Source organism: Crinia signifera, chromosome 5 (genome assembly GCF_055691185.1).
Source record: "Crinia signifera chromosome 5, ASM5569118v1, whole genome shotgun sequence".
Classification (NCBI taxonomy): Eukaryota; Metazoa; Chordata; class Amphibia; order Anura; family Myobatrachidae; genus Crinia; species Crinia signifera.
The window spans coordinates 57971706-57992347 of NC_139221.1; positions in this window are offsets into that span (position 1 = coordinate 57971706).

Here is a 20642-nt window from a genome sequence, read left to right on the forward strand (position 1 = left end):
GGCAATGCTCCTCTGGAAACATTTTGGATGGCCAGGATATCTTTATGGTGCCCATTGGGACCTGCTGGGCTCTAAGCAGGTGCCTAGGTTGCCTTGTGGAAAATCCACCTCTGACAATGACTCCTCTTGTCTCAGTTATAAATAATCTGTTTTGTAGTAGTCCCTGCGCACTGGTCCCTTTGTTTCGGGGTTAGCTGCTTCACTTGCCGGGTGACCGGCCCGGTTCGAGGTTGGACAGTAATATTGGGGTTTAGTGCAGCGCTCTGCCCCTTTTGCTTGCGAGGGTGTTTGTGAAAACGGAGTTTTGGTTGAGTATGCAAAACAAAGAACAGGCAGGTATTAATGAGTAAGCTTTACTTGGTAATGCAAATAAACATAAAAGTGTAACATTGATCAACAAGCGTTACATATCATGACATGGCATACACACATATCATAACAGGCATATGTATTGATTGATGAGTCAAGCAAGTTTAAGTGCTGTAGGGTAGCACTAAAAAAGGGGGGGTTTTGGTGCGGCTTCTCAAGCCTGGTGTCCAGTGGGGGTATGGGGAATTGGGGGTGGTAGCCCGTCCGTAGGGAAGTGTTCAGGGGGGGTGCAGATAGGGCTGCCTGATGTCGGTAGCTCAGGTGCGGCGTCCCGCTGCGCGGAGTCTCAGGTGCTGTGCTGACGTTTGGCCGGTGTCGGTGGTTCCTGCAGACGGTCGGTGGTGTGGGAACCGTCCTCAGTCGCGGTGGGGAGTGGTGCGCCACCGGGATGAGGGGGACCTTGTAGAGTCCGGGCTCTCCTTGTGTCCTTTGCCCGTACAGCCGACAGTGCAGGTGTCCGGTTGGACCGTATCCCTTTACTGTCCGACGCTGCGGCTGAGGGGACGTGGAGTGTCTGACGGGGCCCGTGGGCAGGTGGAGCTTTTGATCGCTCCTTCACGCCCCGGTGTCCTGTCTACGGACCTGCCTACTCATATGATCCCGGTCCCGGCGTAGTTGTCTCTCTGTGCGCACTCGATGTTCTCTGCTTGCGGGTCTTTTGAGTTGCCTCGTCTCAGGTCGGGCTGCCGGCGGTGACTTCCCTGCTTCTTTCACTCAGAGCGGGGGTTTGTCGACCATCTGCAGGAACCACCGACACCGGCCAAACGTCAGCGCAGCACCTGAGACTCAGCGCAGTGGGACGCCGCACCTGAGCTACCGACATCAGGCAGCCCTATCTGCGCCCCCCTGAACACTTCCCTATGGACGGGCTACCACCCCCAATTCCCCATACCCCCACTGGACACCAGGCTTGAGAAGCCGCACCAAAACCCCCCCTTTTTTTAGTGCTACCCTACAGCACTTAAACTTGCTTGACTCATCAATCAATACATATGCCTGTTATGATATGTGTGTATGCCATGTCATGATATGTAACGCTTGTTGATCAATGTTACACTTTTGTGTTTATTTGCATTACCAAGTAAAGCTTACTCATTAATACCTGCCTGTTCTTTATTTTGCATACTCAACCAAAACTCCGTTTTCACAAACACCCTCGCAAGCAAAAGGGGCAGAGCGCTGCACTAAACCCCAATATTATTGTCTCAGTTATAGGTTGACCTCCCTTCTAAATATCAACATTAAACTCTCTGCTAACGTAATTGTTAACTGGCTCATATGTATTCTCCTTGGCCTCATACACAGGGCACAGGTAGAGTTCGTGTTCAGAAGGTGAGGTTGCCATAATACAACCAAGGAAATTGACCTCATAAATCATCTATGTAGACAAACAGGAACAAATCTGGTCCCTCACCACATTACTTAACTTAACCTAAGGATGACATATAAACACAACTTCATTTATATAATATTGTTTTCTAAAGTAGTCAATAAGAAACTTTGGGCCTAGGGGTGCCACACAAAAAAGTTCTGATACTATAGGGAGTAATGATTCAAAAAAGTTTGGGAACCACTGCTCTAGGGGTTAATGTCAGACTGTTCTTAAGTCTACAGATGTGAAGAAAGCAGTAAACATAGTGAGAGGGATCCTTGAACATGTGGGGGGTTGGTCCCCTACTGTTCCATAGGATTCTTGCAGTTTATGTCTCCCACTCAGGTAGAGTGCAGGTTAATGGAGCCTTATCTGAACCATTTGATATTAGGAATGGCACATTCCAAGGCTGCCCACTATCAACCCTAATTTTGTTCTCTGTATGAAGACCCATTTTTAGCAACATTAGAATTAACCCAAATATTTTCGGTATACACATGTGCCCACATGAATACAAATTGGCTCTCTTTTCCAATGATTTCCTGGCAACTATCACTATCCCCATAACATCCCCCCTACGTTTAGTTTCTATATTTCATAATACCTGTGGTAGACTTTCCAACTTTAAATACATTTCTCTAAAGCCACAGCTTTAAATATCTCCTCCCTAGCATCCCCCAAACAGGGTCTAAAGAAGGTATCCTTGTTCTCCTGGCATCCCATTCACCTTAAATACAGAAGTGTCCCACTACATTGTTGCTGCATATAGCAGTTTTCTGTAGCATGGCCATAATGTATATGGAGTATGGTATGCCATGTGTGTATGCATCGCAAGCTGCTCCCATACCAATTAATGACTCCTATTCACTTGAATGCATAGCAGGAATGTATTAATAGCCTACTGTATGTAATGCTATCCTATTTTTTGGGGTTTTTGCACCCTAGGCACAACAGTATTAACTACCCCTGCCATCCAATTTTTTTTTCTCATGGATTATTATTAGCACTCATTTTGGCGACAAATATGACCTAATAATAAAACAACCTATGAGCTATGACATTTCATTTATTTTAATTTTAATTATGTTTATATATTTACAAAGTAGGACATCTTATAGGACAGTCTGCACAGGCCCTGCCGATTTAAACTCCACAGAAGATGGTGTACAGCACATTAATGTTTAATTATTTTGTAGTTACTGGTAATTTTAGATTGACATTTATAAATATATTAAGGGGCAATATAAGGCACTATCAAACACCCTCTTTACCCTAAGGTCGGTGACCAGGACATGAGGGCATCCACTTATACTAGAGACGAGGAGGTTTTGTACCCTTAGCAGGAAGTAGTTCTATATGGTGAGGTCCGTAAAGGTTCATAGAACTCACTGGGGGAAATTTACTAAAGGAAATTTGTAAAAAAATAGGTGTATTTGTATCCAGAAATACACGTATGTTTGACATTTACTATACCAAAAATACGGCAATTCGTATTCAAATTGATAGCACATCAATACGAATACGATTTGCCACATTTTCGGTATAGTAAATGTCAAAAATAAGTATATTTCTGGATACAAACACACCTTTTTTTACAAATTTCCTTTAGTAAATTTCCCCCACTGCCTGAGAAGTTGGTGATGGCAGATACACTAAATACATTTAACAACAGATTGGACAAGTACTTGATGGATAATAACATTCAGGCTTTTATACGCAAGTTATGGTCTAGTGGGGAAATCAATGGGTTAAAAGAGGCTATATCCAACAAACTGGTTATGCCGATGATACAATGTACCATCTGAGGGGAAGGAGATTATATCTAGGATTTAGTCCAACGAGTCTAGTTAAACGGGTTGAACTTGATGGACAAACGTCTTTATTCAACCTAATCTTCTGCGTTACTATAGTACTGTATGTTACTATGACAGTTCGGAAAAAAGCATCCAAGTGCCGTCACCTAAGAAGTGCTTCCTCTAGGCAGGTTCCACATGTGTCTAATGCGAAATTCATCATTGCATATGTAGTGGGAGGGTCTGTTGATATCTGCCAAGAGGTGCAAGACAGGATAATGGAGAATGACTATTGACTTACATGTATGCTGCTCTATGATCAATGCCTTGAGTTATCTGGACCCACAATAACAAGGAAAGTCAGAAGTTTAAGTTAATTTAAACAAAGTACATAATGGATTGAAATGGGAAGGCTAATAAGAATAGAAGGTACATGGATAAAAGTTCTGGCCCATTCCACATTCAGATAACTGTATTCAAAAAGAACAAAAGAGATAAAGTACTTTCTCCTCTATCGTAGCTGGTAATCAAATTGTGCAAATATAAAAAGGTGATATTTAAAAAAATGTTATGTGAACTATAGAATGAGGATATTAATACTTACTGAATATGCATTGTTATTGAAGAAGAAAATAAAGACTTCCATGTAGCGGCATTGCTACTCAGCGGTCTCCCAGACAGCTATGAAATGTTTGTAAAAGCACTTGATGCTCAACCAGATGACAAGTACATAGAATATGTCAAGAGAAGCTTGTGCACATGTATATAAGCAGAACACAAAGCTTGTGCATGAATACAAGCATTACCCAGAGACCACAAGCATGACAATATGCCTAGAGCACAATCAGCATTAAAGACAGAAGATTGGAGGAAAAAAATATTGTCAGCAACATGAAACATGTGAATAGTTTGTATGCAAGACACCTGGTCATCTAAAGGTCGACAGCTGAGCTTAGGAAGCAATGTTGAATCAGCTGATAAATAGTATAATCCAGAGGAAGAAAAATGAGCTATAACAGCGGATGACAATTCAGGTTTTGATGCTGCATTTACCACCAGTATGGATGCATGTTATTTATTCTGTGCCCATGAGCTATGAGTCAGTGTATGAGCACTAAAGGGATTAAGAGATGTTATATTTATTGCAATCAAACATCATTGTTCAATAATACACAGTGCTATATTTTCCACTAGACACCCACCTAAGGGTACCACTAGCTGGGTTGGGTACATACTGGAATCAGAACTTTCCAGTCCCTACATTAAATTGCTACAATTGGACTCTAAACAAAGAATACATCCCCATGATACTTCATAGGGAGTCTCATTAGTAGATTCAAGATAAGGTTCATATCGAGGAGAGTCTTACAGCTTTTGCATGTACTATACAGAAGGCTGGAGGAGCAGGGCCGGCGCCACCACTAGGCAAATCTAGGCATTTGCCTAGGGCGCCGGCCACTGAAGGGCGGCATTTTGCGTGCGCCGTGCGGCCAGTGTTTTCACAACAGAAGCGCTTCCGCTTAGCCCGGCGGATAGTGCTCGTTGACTGCAGGGACCCCTTTCTGCCACCGCCGCCAGCTTTAAATACACAGCGCCGCAGGACAGGTACCCCCCCCCCTTCACAGGCACCGGGGCGCCCCCACCCCGACTCGCCTGGGGTGCTCCGGTACCTTGCACCGGCCCTGAGGAGGAGGTTAGGATTTAGCCTGGAAAAAGCCATAAAACAGGCATTTAGAGGTGGCCAAGCCAGAATTGGGGGTTAGGGGAGAGCAGACAAACAATAATCCTGTACCTTACACCTATATCCACACCTGATAATACAATATATGTACCTAGTTTCCATAGCAACCATACATCAATAACAATATCTCTAAACAGAGCAATGTTGTGACATTCAAGAATAACAGCTGCATAATCAAAAAGGGAAGTAACAGTCTCCCAGAACTGCATCAGCTTTATGGGTAGATGAAATGCATTTAAGCTAACAATTCCAACAAGAACAATTTATGAATCACATCCATGTGAAAAAAGGCTCCGCTGTGCCCTAATTGAAGGGGAGGAGCTGTTCTGGCAAAGAAAGGTGGAGAGCCACAGATAGAGAAGGCACTTACCTTTGGAGGATGTTGGCGGGTTGTTCCCTGTGGAGGATGCTGGCGGTTTTTGCCATGAAGTCTTGGCCAATGATGGTGCTGTAGTCTGTGAGTGTCACCCTCTCCAAACCGGTAAGTATTCAGGTTTTCTTTCTTTCAGATATCCACACAGGATTCGTTCTTTGTAAGCTTTATTTAACCAGAATATAACAGTTGAATAACAATAAACTTAGGCATAACAATGATACTCCATGAACAATAGTATCTCTACATCAAATGTGCACACAAAGACTAATACAATTTTATTATACTGGAACGTGATCTGCTTCTCCAAGCCTCCGCTGTCTCCCAGCCCATCAGGATTCACCAGCTCTTAACCTTACCTCAGTTGTTTACAAACAAACCTGAACAATACATTTGCTTAACTAAATGTTATAAATAAGTGATAGGCCTTTCACTACTGTTACTTGAAACTGCTACAATATTATTGCGCAATAATGTATATAAATTCTTACTAATAACTAAACTCTATGTCTAATCCTATTACAGATTCCTTCTATAATCTACACATGTACTGTAACTACAGAACTTGGCATAGTAAGTATACACAATGTAAACACAGAGTCTATCACGATATACCTTACAGCCCCGCTGGTTAATGTAACTCTGCTTAGAGTTAGTGGCTCTCTGTCCCTGAATATATAATCCTTTCTACTGATATAGTAATTCCCAGCTAAGTTCAATGTTCTCCAGATCCGTTTCCTGGGCTACACAGTATACTGTTAACTCTTCACTGCCTGACACTGTAGATGGCAATGTATCTGACTCTGTTTTTCTTCCTACACTTTGGGCCAATGACTCTGTAGCGAAGGATAGATTGCTATAGGCTTCCCCTGGCTCTGAGCCGGGTTTAACCCTCTTCTCATTCTTCACTGAGCCACTAGTGAGGCTCCTGCTTGGTGTATTTATATATCTAGCAGCTCCTTGGATTTGGTACTGACACTTTGTGGGCGTCCCCTGACATTTCCCATCGGGTTTAGCCCTGTGCCTCTGACTGGATTTTCTGCCTTTCCAAAGCTACGACAGCGTTTACACTGCAACTTGTATGATACCTCCCCTAAGGCCTCCCCTGACCCGATTGGTCGGGTTTCGCCCTTCCCCTAGCGCAGTCACTCTGAGTGCCAGGGATATTGGGGAACGATATCAGGGAACACTGACTGTCCGGGGCGGGATTTACACTCACCACTCCCCAGGGATCCGGCCTCCACCATGATGCAGTGCTTATGTCTCTTTCAGGTCTCTCATCGTCCTCCACACCCGAGGAAGCCACCGGACTCTTTGCTGCTGCAGCTCTAACAGATGGCTCCGCAAACGCCGGTGTCTCTGCTCCGTCACTTGCACCAGGACTTTTGGGTAAGTACGGCACCCTGTACTTTAGCTGCAACTCCGTCTGTCTAATGCGCAGCTCTGCTCTGTAACACTCCTCCAAACGAACTGCCCACAGCTGTTAACGGCCAGCTCTCTTAACTCCTTGCCCCTGTGCCAAACTGCCGTTTAGCCCCTGCATCACGCTCAAATGAACTTTATTAGCTCTGCGCCGTGATGAACACTCCACTGAATTGTTATGTAGCTAGGAGCAGTACCAATTCGCTTATTGTTCTCCAGTCTAGACACAGTACCTTATAACCAGTGCATAAATTCCCTTTCCCTTAAATGTCTCTTATTTCTAATAACATCACTATGGCTTTCTAATAACATAAAGGTGACTATAGCAGAATGTCACATGAGTATTCTGTGTTTTCTAATAAGATTCAACCTGATCCAATAGGCAGCCATGATGGCCAGCCAATTATAGCTCACTACCAGCCTTTTGAATTTGGCACCCCTGCACAATTTCCTGAGATATCACTCTCTGATATTATCTGTAATAGTAAATAGGTCTAAAGAGGATGTTTTAATCAATAGTGATTAGCTATATTTTATATAGATAACACAGAACACTTCGGCTCATGGGTGGGACAACGGGACCATCTAAAAAAAAGACGAACTGTCCCACAAAAATCAGTACAGTTAGGAGGTATGCAGTTAGGATCTGATACTGACTGGTACTGTATTTATCTTCATTTTATCTCTCTCCTCCACTGAGTTAGATTCCTGTATGAGAATGATGCAGGTGCAGAAAGGTGTTATACTTTATTTATGTAAGCATGGATAATGATGCTTTGCTTTCACTGTCAGTTTTGCAGCTTCTGATATTTATTTCATTTCTGAGTGTCTTCTCAATAAATACCAGTGCTATCACATAACCCTTGACCATTTTATACAGACTGTAGATACTATGAGTCAATTTTCCTTTCACTTACGTTTACATTACCTTTCATAATGCCACTGAACAGCTTTCTACAAAGAAACAAAAATGATAAATGTAAGTTTTGTACATGCTATCGCTGTGAAAGGTTAAACTAATATTATCTGTAGAAATCAGTTTCTATAAATGTAGAGAAGTGTCACAATGTACTGCATGAAGATACAATACTTAAAAATAAACCACACCCTAGAACTCAGGTGGACATCATGGCTTACTTACCGACTTGTACAGTTGCCTCTCCTTGAGAAGCCCGGAAAGGAGACCCAAAGCTGCAGGTTAGGGGGCAGGGACAAGGCTGATGTCACAAATCCCCACCCCTAATCAGGGGCGGATTGGGACTGCAAAACAGCCCGGGAAAAAAACTGCAGCAGCCCGGGGGGAGGATGTGATGACGGCATTGGCAGCCCAGGGGGAGGGGGATGTAGTGAGGGGATGCTGGCGGCGTTGGCAGCCCGGGGAGGGAGGGTAGGGGTGCTGGCGGTGTTGGCAGCCTGGGGGTGGGGGGTGCTGGCGGCATTGGCAGCCCGGGGGTGGGGGGGGGGGGTGGGGTGCTGGCCACTGATGTATTATTTTCTAGAAGGTGCTAAATAAATAAGAATTGGAGGTACTTATATGTTAGTTGGGTGCCCACTATAGTTAGTACGCTCATACCCCCTCTATCCATGTTGGCATGGAGTTGATTTTATATAGTGTGGCGAACGCAGCGAGCCACCGAGCCCGAAGCGTGGCGAGCATAGCAAGCCCCTCGCGGGGACGTAGAAAACTAAGCAAATAGCTTAGTGGGCGCCCAACTAATATATATATATAGTAACAGGGTCACTGGTATAGTGCTGGAAGGCAGGTATATTTCCCCAAGATTTCTGACAGGAGTTTTGCTGGTTCTGCTGTGAGCTATTGGGCTCTTTATAAGAATTGATTTAGGGTCCTGGGGTTAAGTGGTTGAAGAGAGGGAGGGTTCACCATCCACTGGGCTCAGTTCGGGTCTTTGAGCTGTAAGTCTCACAGAAGGATAATCGGTGCCTCCACCTGTGGGAGTATTGTGAAAAGGCTGCCAGGACTAGGATTTAGGAGATTTTCCTGTGTATTAGTTAGTGCCAGATGGCAAAGATTTATTTAGTTTTGTTTCTGTTTTGTTGGATTCACTAATAAAACTGGCTAAGGCCGGTTGCATCAAAATACTGGAGTGATTTGTGAAATTTCAGCTGCTACACCTTATCATCTACCATATATATATATATATATATATGTATATATATATATATATATATATATATGTATATATATATATATATATATATATATATATATATATATATATATATATATATATATATATATATATATATATATATATATATAAAACACAAGAGGGAGTCCAGGCACTCTCAAACAGCAAACAACAACTCCGGTGCCATTCAATCCCCATGAGAGGGGAAAGATATAACCAGGAAAGGAAGACGGCACTCTGGAGGTTTGATAGAAGCTGCACGGCGGCAGATCAAACAGTCAATAAAGAAGACAAAAAGTCGGTCTGTGGATCAAAAGACTGACTTTTTGTCTTCTTTATTGACTGTTTGATCTGCCACCGTGCAGCTTCTATCAAACCTCCAGAGTGCCGTCTTCCTTTCCTGGTTATATATATATATATATATATATATATATATATATATATATATATATATACAGATGCACAAGCGGGTGGCACTCCAGAAATGAATACAGAAGTCAACCTTTGACTTCTGTATTAATTTCTGGAGTGCCACCCGCTTGTGCATCTGTGTATTGGAGTGAGTCTAACCCCCCTCTCCTGGGAGGGCACCCGGTCTGATTTGCGCAAGCTATATGGAGTGCCGGCCACCTTCTGGACCCATTATATATATATATATATATATATATATATATATAAATAAGGGGGGGTACCCCAATCTGCGCCTTGATATCCTGGAGCAGCAACCCTGTTGGATCCCCTGTTAGATGGGACCCGAAATTTAGAGATGAACAAAGAGAGGGTACAGAGTGCACTTATGATATACTAATATGCATATCATATAAAATATATTTATTTATAACAGGTTTTACCTTTATAATATTTTGTATACAAAAGATAAAAACAAACAAATACAATTCAGTTCGTATCCTGTATGTGGTTCATTCACAGCATGTAATCAAAACATATGAATCTGGCCCAACGCGTTTCATCAGCTAGGTGACTTCATCAGGGGTGAATAGTAATTTCAAATTGAATGATACTGTAAAATGCAACATAATGGTGTTAAATATATATTGTATATGAACATGATTAATAATAACATATAGGTACTTCACGGGTGAATGACAAGGGTGGGGTTGGAGGATGAGAAAGGACATGATTTCATCATTTCAATAAGGGTAGAGGGCAGAAGATTAATACTTTCTAGTAGGAAAATAACAAGTTTAAAAAGGTCTTACCTAGTAAGATGTCAATATGGATGTAACCATAAAGGTAGGTAGGAGCATCTCCTTCTTAGGAGTTAGTTAAACTAGAATCCAGTATCATTCAATTTGAAACTACTATTCGCCCCTGATGAAGTCACCTAGCTGACGAAACGCGTTGGGTCAGATTCATATGTTTTGATCACATGCTGTGAATGAACCACATACAGGATACGAACTGAATTGTATTTGTTTGTTTTTATCTTTTGTATACAAAATATTATAAAGGTAAAACCTGTTATAAATAAATATATTTTATATGATATGCATATTAGTATATCATAAGCGCACTCTGTACCCTCTCTTTGTTTATATTTATATATATATATATATATATATACTGTATTTGCTGGCGTATAAGACTAAGTGGGAGGGTCATCTTATACGCCGGGTGCACTTATATAACAAACTTTATATTTTGAGTGGAAATGTTGGGGGGTCGTCTTATACGCCCAGTCGTCTTATACGCCGGCAAATACGGTATATATGTATATATATATATATATATATATATATATATATACCACGATGGGTTCCACGATGTGGTACCAAACATGGCACTGCAAAGTCTTGGTTAAAAGGAATTTTATTTACCTCATTGTGGTACCACATCGTGGAACCCATCGTCGTATACCTTCTTTACAAGGGCACGCGGGCAGACGCGCTATATGCTATTGTGATTATTTATAGTGGAATATTACATTCACTAAGTAGATCAAAACAGTAAAAGGCAGCTCAACCACAGTGGTCCCTGAGGGTTGTAGGGACCAATTCCACCAATATCTTCCACAATAGTAGTTTAGCGCCAATATCATGTGTCAGTCCATGTTCTCCATAATTTAACAATATTCAACGGTAATAAATGAGAGTGATCTTCAAATTGATGTTTTTTATTTTTTTGTCTCCAAAGAAATGCCAAACGTCTCAACGCGTTTCGTCTAACAAGACTTCATCAGGGGTGCATTTAACACTCTTATTCTATTGGTAGATGTAAATTACATGCACTGTAATTTATGTCCCAATGATCGGATTCCTAAGTGCTGTATATACGAGTGCTCCCATGTAGGGGAGAGTTACACTGACTATATAAGTGAATGTGCGATGTAGTCCTTCTAGATTGATGACTTAATCCTTCAGTGCTCCTCCAATTAATATGGTACACCCTCGAAGTACCAGGCATACAAGGCTATGCTTATAGATCTATAACGCCGGGGCAATGATCCAGGCTCCCGAATTGATGCCCGCAAACAAAATCTTAATTGCATAGAACTGTCTCCTCTAAGGGTAGCTGACAATTCTGCATTCTGTCAGCTACCCTGAGAGGAGACAGTTCTATGCAATTAAGAGTTTTAAATACATTGATCAATTCATGAACCAAATCTCCACTATTTATTATCAGTTAATTTAGTGTGTGCAGAGCCCCTACAATGTCTGTTTAAACAATGTGGTCACAAGCCATAGGGCACCCCAAAACTAGGAAAGGTGAGTGCCGATGTTAAGTATATATATTGTTTATTAGATTAATTTTTTAAATTAGTCTTATTGTGGTCACATTCTCTCATGCACCCTGCTTTAACTTAAGATTCCATAGCTTATGTTAACCATTTCCCTAGATGATTAGTGACAGGTGTGTTGGTAGCTGCTCACCTATAAAAGCAACGTGTGCTGTGAGCTTCAGACCAGATAGCATGCCTGGAATCAAACATTGATGTGATAGCTATGTGTATTGTAGCCATTCATATATATATATAAAATCTCACTACACAGTAGGACATCTAGCATCTAACCAACTGTCCAGTAGGACTTCTAGCAACTGTCTTCTCCAAGGCAGAGGGACATTTTTATCAGGCTCTCTAATGGGCAGCCAGACCCATTGCAATCTGCAGAGTCCATGCACCCCCACTAAGGCCAGATTAAGGGGGGCACAGGGGGTTTGTACCCATGGGCCCCCTCTATCTAGGGGTCCGTTGTGGTTGGCATGTATTGTAAAAAAAAATATTATTTTTTAACTAAAGGTTTTGTGCATTTGAGTGGGGTAGTGCTGCATCTTCGCCTATCTCCCAATGTGACAATGATTAATGGTGTTGAGCATTGAGAGCCAAGGCACACTTACTGCACAAGTGTGCAGTGCATTACTGGGAGTTGACTAAGTCCTATGAGACTTTGCACAAGAGGTCAGAGGCTGAGAGGATTGTGCTGAGCTCTACTTGGCGGAGCTCATCATATGTTTCTCAGGCCCATGGAGGACAGCAGCAGCAGTAGCCTCATCATGGGAGGGTTTTTAATTAGAGGCAGCACTGAGCCTGTCATGGCTCCTACAGAGCAAGGTACAGAGGGACAAAGACAGGCTTTTCATGTGGTATTTTATATATTTATTTATGTTTATATTAATCCCCCCCTGCAGTTACCCATTGACCAAGTTTATACTGCCTTTACTCTGTGTTAAAAGTGACCCTGGCCCCCTGAAGGCTTAATCCGGCCCTGTCCCCCACAGTGCTGGCTCCCTCAAGCCACTGCTTGGGCTGTAGTACCATTGTTATGTCACTGCCCCATGTCCTCATTCTACTCATGGCATGGTCCCTTTTGTTCTCCTTAGGTGCAGCATCTAGTCTTCAAATCTATGTGTAACTCTGCAGCTGGGAGGCTCTTAGCTGGGTTAAGGGAAGACCTATGAGCTACTGTTTCTATTCAGGAGGCATGGTCTGTCTCTTGAGCATGGTAAGCAGTTCTCTCCTCACTTGCAGGGTAAAGGGTATATATTCTAATAATATACATTAAGTATGCCTTTATACAGATGACACAAAGGTATGCAACAAGGTAGACACAACAGGATAAAACAAATGATTGATGATTTACAGTAGGTAGACTATAGGAATGGTCAAGAGCACAGCAATTATAGTTTAATGCCATAAAAAAAAATGCAAAATCGTGTACTTGGGTCTCAAAATCACAAGGCTAAATATAGCGTTAGTGGGACTACTGTATATTGGAAACTCCTGAGGTGGAAAGTGATCTAGGAATCACTATTTCAGGTGACTTACAGGCAGGTAAGCAATGTAAAAAGCCATGAGGAAGGCAAGTCAGATGTTTGGTTGGATAGGGAGAGGAATCTGCAGAAGAAAGAAAGAAGTAATAATGCCACTGTATAGGTCATTGGTACGTCCTCATCTGGAATACAGTCTCCATTTCTGGAGGCCATATATCCAGAAGGATATAAATACTCTAGAGAGACGGTACAAAGAAGGGCAACTAAAATAGTACATGGCCTACATCACAAAACTTACCCGGAAAAACAAAAAAATCTCAATATGTATAGTTTGGAGCAGAGAAACTAAAGGCGGGACATAATAGAAACTTTCAAATATACAGGTGGAACCGCTCTCATTCAACTGGCAGCTGGTGATAGAAGCGAAGACGGGCAGGGATTCCGCCGCCGAGAGACAGGGACGAGCATGAGTGTGAGACGCTCACACGTCCTGTCAGATGGAGCGCCTCTCTGCCAGCTCTCACCATCAGAGAGGATCTGGGAGGGCTGTAGCTATATGAGAGGAGCTCCATCTGTATCGAGGGTTTTAACAAGATCCAGAGGGAAACCTTCAAATAAAGGGAAGCATTAGAACACAAGGACATGTACTGACACTGGAGGGAGGTACTGTAGGTTCAGGGAAAATCTGAGGAAAAATTGCTTCACAGAAAGGGTAGTGGACATGTGGAATAGCCTCCAGCAGAGGTGGTAGAGGCTTAGGGCCTTATTCTACTTCATTCTTTCTGACAAAATCCTTCTTAGATGGACAAAACCATGTGGACTGCAGGGGGGCAGATGTAAAATGTGCAGAGATAATTAGATTTGTGTGAGTTATTTTTTTTCTGTGCAGGGTAAATACTGGCTGCTTTATTTTTACACTGCAATATAGATCTCACTTTGAAGTAAATCCCCACCCAAATCTAATTCTCTCTGCACAAGTAACATCTGCCCCACCTGCAGTGCACATGGTTTTGTCCATCTAAGAAAGATTTTGTCAGAAAGAGTGAACTAGAATAAGGCCCTTAGAGAGTAGAAAATGTTGAACATGCATGGGATAGACATGAGGATATTCTTACAAAAAATACGGATCAGTTAGGTTTTAAGGGTAACAATTTAGTAAAAAAAAAGGGGCAGATTAGATGGGCCAAATGGTTCTTATCTCCCGTCAAATTCTATGTTTCTAATAGTATACACATTTTTCAGTATATTCAAACTATCCTGATGAGGTTGCAGAAATAATTGGTCAATAATTATGTCTCATCACAAAATATTGACTTGATAATAAAATCATTAGGCTGTAGATAAATGGGGGCATTGCTTTGCTAGAATAAAAAGGACATTAATTGTTTAACACAACCGCGTGAGACACTGCCCTTTCCATTTGTTTAGTCTCTTTGGGAAGTATTTACAGGAAAGCCGATGCAAATTCAACCTCTGCATGATGTAGTGCTAAAAGTATTTTTACAAACCATTAGATGAAACCATGAATGCAGATAGATCGTTTTGCATTAATAAAATATTCATAAAAACATTTAACACATTAAGAAGGTAAAAGAAGCACAGAATAAAAAGGTAGAGAATCCAAGTGAGGCCAAAGTTTAAATAGAAAAAGCTGTTGGAAATATATTGCTTTAACAGGAAGATATATAACAGAACTCAGTGGTAGCCATTTAATGGTTCATATTTCAATAGTTCACATTAAAATGAGCCTATCACACAAAAATGATATGGGTGACGTTCATAGAGCACGCATAATGTCCTATACATTATTCACTAATTGGCTTGTAAATGTATTGCTTGCAAGTTGCTTTATACAGTACATCTCCGGCAGAACAGAAGGCTAGAGACATTTTGTGTGTGTAGCTGAATGGTATTCTACCTTTGCCAGGTTCTGTGGATCCTTGGCAGAAAGGGATGCTGTACTCTTGAGTTGATAGGCAATGAGTAATGGAAAGGAAATTAAAAAAAGATTTAAGGGATAAGGCATCTTTTAGACGATTTGCATGTTTTACTAAATTAACTAAAGTTAGTGTGGTCAGTGATGAAATGTTTATTGGTGGTGAGTGTGTACAAAAGATGTGTTGGTATGTGTGAGCACAGTGCCAGAGATAGAGGAGAGAGTAGGTACCATTTATCCGGGCCTGTAGAGGATTGAGGGGCCCTGTGGGGGCTCGGGTCTATGATTGCCCCCATTTCTCAGCTGTCTGCTCACTACTGCTGACTGCACCTATGCATAGGGTTACCACCTTTGTGTTGAGAGATTCCCAGACAGTGGTCCGCCCCTTGACACACCCATTGACCCACCCCCAGCTCCGCCCCTTGACCCGTCTTATCATGTTTGTTTTTTTAACCTTTGCTTCAATTCTATTCTTGATTTTGCACACCGTAATGCCACTTACACGTTATGCCACACACCGCGATGCCCATTACATGTTATGCCATACACCACGATGCCCATTACATGTTATGTCACACACCATAATGCCCATTATGCCCACACACCGCAATGCCCATTACACATTATGCCGCACAACGTGATGCCCATTACATGTTATGCCAGGACTTGACAATTAAAAAAAAAGGGATAACATGGACAGTGCGCACCAAAATTTACATCGTAATGCCTATTACACATCACACACCCATTACATATTATACCACATGCCATAATGCACATTACACGCCAAGCCAGGGCTATATATTTTTCCCTAAATAGGGACAGTGCGCGCCGAAGGCGCGGGCCCAAAATTTACACCGCAATGCCTATTGCACGTCACAACAATTACATATTATACCACATGCCGTAATGCCCATTACAGGTTATACCAAACACCATAAGGCCCATTACACATTATTCCACACTGTAATGCCCTTTACATGTTTTGTCAAACACCGTAATGCCCATTACACGTTATCCCTAACACCATAAGGCCCATTACACATTATTTCCCACTGTAATGCCCTTTACATGTTATGTCAAACACCATAATGGGCATTACACGTTATCCCAAACACCGTAATGCCCATTACACATTATGCCACACACTGTGATGACCATTACATACACTGTAATGCCTATTAGATATTATGCTATATAAGTGCTGCTTACCTACATGTTAATTGATAGTGGTTTCATGCTTGATGCCAGGGCCTTCATGCTCAATGCCAGGGCCTTCATGCTCGATTCCACTGGGCAGTGCAAATGCCTATTGCCAAGGGGGAGAACAAATGCCTATTGCCAAGGGGGAGCTTAATTAATGCTTGTTGTCAATGGGGAATTTAATTAATGATCGTTGCGAAGGGGGAGGGGGGTATTATTAATGCTCGTTGCCAAGGGGGGATATTATTAATGCTCGTTGCCAAGGGGGGAATATTATTAATGCTCATTGCCAAGGGGGAGTTTAAGCAGGCGGCAGGCAGGTAACAGGACTGTAGTCTAACACCGCGCGTATCCTTGATGCTATAGTGTGTTGTGGTGCTGCTATACTTAAAGGGTGTGACAACCCCTTTACGTTGTAGATAATGAAAAAATAATGTACAGTGATGCCAACCAATTTGTGCTATGTCAGAGATATGGAGTCGATGTAATGAGGTCTGTATGTGCAGTAAACATTGTGCTGCTATATTATGGCAAAAAGTTTTATTGAAAATGTATCTGCTACATATAAACAGTGGTAACTTTCAATGGGGCAAAAGGATAATAATGTCTCAATATCAATGGGCTGAGCCTGTGCTTTACAAATAATTAGTTTGCTTGTAAAGAGGTAACCCCTAAGCTGGGGTGAGCCCTGGGAAGGGGGTCTGGCTTCCCAGTTGCCCCAATATAGAGTAGGTACCTTAATAATCTCTCACGCTGTTTGCTGGGGCCGGACTCGGCCCCGCACCGTATGATCAGTCCCCGCGACACGTCTGCATCCAGGTGCTGAGCTGCCGGTGGTCCTGCATGCCAGCACCATAAACTGCCTGCTATGCGAGGCGCAACTTTTGGGCAGACGGTAATGCGACAGAGCTCTTCCTGGGAGCCCATATCACTTTTACGGCTGTGATTCCTCAGTGCCGGGGGGGAGACTGTGCGCTGATCTGTGGTGCTGCTGGTGCGCAGAAAGTCTGAGTGTGGGTGTGTGGTAGTCCCATTGCATACAGTGTAGTATTATCGGCAGGCAGGCTATAACAGAGCACCGAATGGGACACGGGGAGATAGCCGCTGTGAGGAACTGGCTTGCTCACTGGCTATTTCAAATATCGCGCCATCTCGCGGTCCGGCAGCAAATCAGGAGCCACCACTCCTGATTGGCTGATGAACCGTGAGATTTGAAATAGCCGACGAGCAATCAGGTCTGCACAGCGGCTATCTCCCCATGTCCTGACTACTCACTCACCTCTAGTCACTAGTGGACATTGTATAGTCTGGGAACACCACCCGCCCAGACTCCGGACAACCGCTTAATTACCAGATTGTCCGGAGTAATCCCGAATAGGTGGTAACCCTACCTATGCACCAAGAGACCAGACCTAAAGATCCTGCCAAGCAGTGTATCATCCGCCACACAAACGACATCCTCTACTGAAATGCAGAGCCTACAGAGTCCAATAGAGAATCGCAAAGCCTTCTTAAGATAAGAAAAAATAGACTGTCACAACACAGATCATAGCACAACTCTGCACGCTGGGCCTCTTCCATGGAACTTTCAACACAGCGATGGTGACACCAACCATGTTAAGGAACACAATGTAATGCAAAGAAACACTACTGCAGTCACAGTACAGATTACTTCACAGGGTACTGAAGTCTACAAATATGCTATAAGCAACAGATCTTGTTCTTAAGTCTGTTTAATCAGAGTCTACCCCAAAGGCCAGCCAGATAAAGCTATCAAACTTTATGCAATCCTAGATGACCAAAGTAACAAGTCTCTAGCCTAATCAACCTATTTTTAAAATCTTTAATATCAACTGGTCCCACAAGCCAGATAGTTTTATGCTGGAGGACATTATTAATGACCCGCGGGAGTTTGCTTTGTTAATGATATAGGGCCTACTCAGACTGATCGCAGGACAAATTTGTTCTCCAAATGGTCAAAACCGTGCTGCACTGCAGGTGGGGCAGATGTAATGTGTAGAAATTTTGTGCAGTATTGCACTCATCTTCCAACGGAAGCTGAAGACTTTTTATGATTGTAAGTAAAAAGGGGCTCGATATTTAGTCTCCTTAAATAGGCACTCATGCGTAGCGATTGACAGACAGGTAGCTTGTAGAGATAAGCATAATATTTAATATTGTTCAGAAGGTTGTTAACCCAACAACCACATTGCAGAAAATATTGACCGCCATTGTTCCAGCTTTATTCAGAAATAACTTGCAAAATACAGTAGTATTCCTTGGAATGGTAATATAAAGGATAGCATCGCCTGTATTTTATAAACTTAGGGCCCAATTCAGACTTGCTTGCTAGGCTACGTATATTCGCTGCCTAGTGATCAGGTTAACATCACACCGCCACTCCGCCGAAAGCATGCCCCCCCACCGCCAAACTCCTCTCCCTATGCTGCGAGTGGATGTGTAAGCTTACACATACTGTATGCTCGTATGCGCCTGCTCAGAGGATAGATAATTCAATGGTTTCTCAACACTGAATGATTTTTCCTCTGTTCACTATAGAAAGTCAGGACTTACTTTTTATTTGAACGGAGATGGTCGAACTGGGGACGGGCGCTGATGTCATGTAATATCCGCCTGCCCTGAGAAGGCAGGGCCACTCCTGCGTTTGCAAGGATTCGCCCAGCATTTCTATGGGCGCGCCCACCCTTTCGGTGCTTGAGAATGACGTTGCACGCTTGGCGTCACGGCGGGAAGCACGGAGGGAACCCGGGCAGCGCCGTCGATAGGCAACCCCCGTCAACAATTGCGGGAATATGTCCGCTGCGGCTGATACAATCTAAAAGTGATACAACATATAATTAGGAAAATAAAAAACAAAACACCAAAAATAGTGGTACTAAACAGTCTAACCTTCTATATAAAAACACCTATAAATGTACAATTCACTATTAATGGCACAATCATGTCCCTGCATAATAACAATGATACTTAATTCTATATTTCTTCCCAAAATATATATAGACACCTATATATATGGCCAACAGAGCCATGTAGAAGCGAGGGAATAGAAATGGACATGCTGAAAACTACACAAATTCCAATGAACAAGAGTCGACATCCTACTAAAAGATGACACATATATAAAAAACAAGAAAGTCCTAAATGTTCATTAAGACCATGAGGGCTTAATATATCCAACCGGAAGATCCATCGGCTCTCCAGTTGAAGCAACCGGAGAGACCGATCCCCTCCTCTTTTTAAGGGTGGGATGTGATCGATGATCCGTTAACGTAAAGGAGTTAACAGGTGCCTCGCCTTGGCAAAATGCTGGGCAACTGGTTTTCACTGTGGCCAGATGTTATTGCTGCTTTAATAGCCGAATGATGTGCAGCCGCTCGTTCTTTGAATGTTCTTTCAGTCTTGCCGACTTAATGTCGGCCGCACCGGCAGCTGATCCTATAGACCACATATTTGGTACTGCAACTGACTCTGTGATGGATTTTTAACTTTTTCCCGGAAAACGGGTGAAAAAACGAATCAGCCTGGGTCATAAAACTGCAGGTAATACACCCACTACATTTGAAACACCCCACCTTAGGTCTACCCAAAAATGTCAGCACCCTAGGGAGGGGGGGGGGGGAGAGACATTGTTCTTAACCAAAAAATTCTTGAGGCGCTTCCCTTTAGTGTAAGAGCTCATAAGGGATTTGTTTTTAATGCAGGTAAGGCAGGGTCAGTTGACACTATCGGCCAGTGTTTTTTGGCCACCTTAATGATCTCCGTGCTGGCTGGGTGAAACATATTGACCCAAATGATTTTCTGATCAACACTGTTAGTGGATGTCTTGGATATGAGTGCCTCTTCTCTAGGCAGGGCCATTACTCTAGCCTTGGTCTCTAAGGGAAGTCTCATATCATATATATATATATATATATATATATATATATATATATTGCAGGTACAAGTGTGGCAATAGTGAAGAAATAATCAAACGGACAAACCAGAAGTTATCGTTTCATTTCTATTGTAAGAAATTATATCAGGATATTAAAC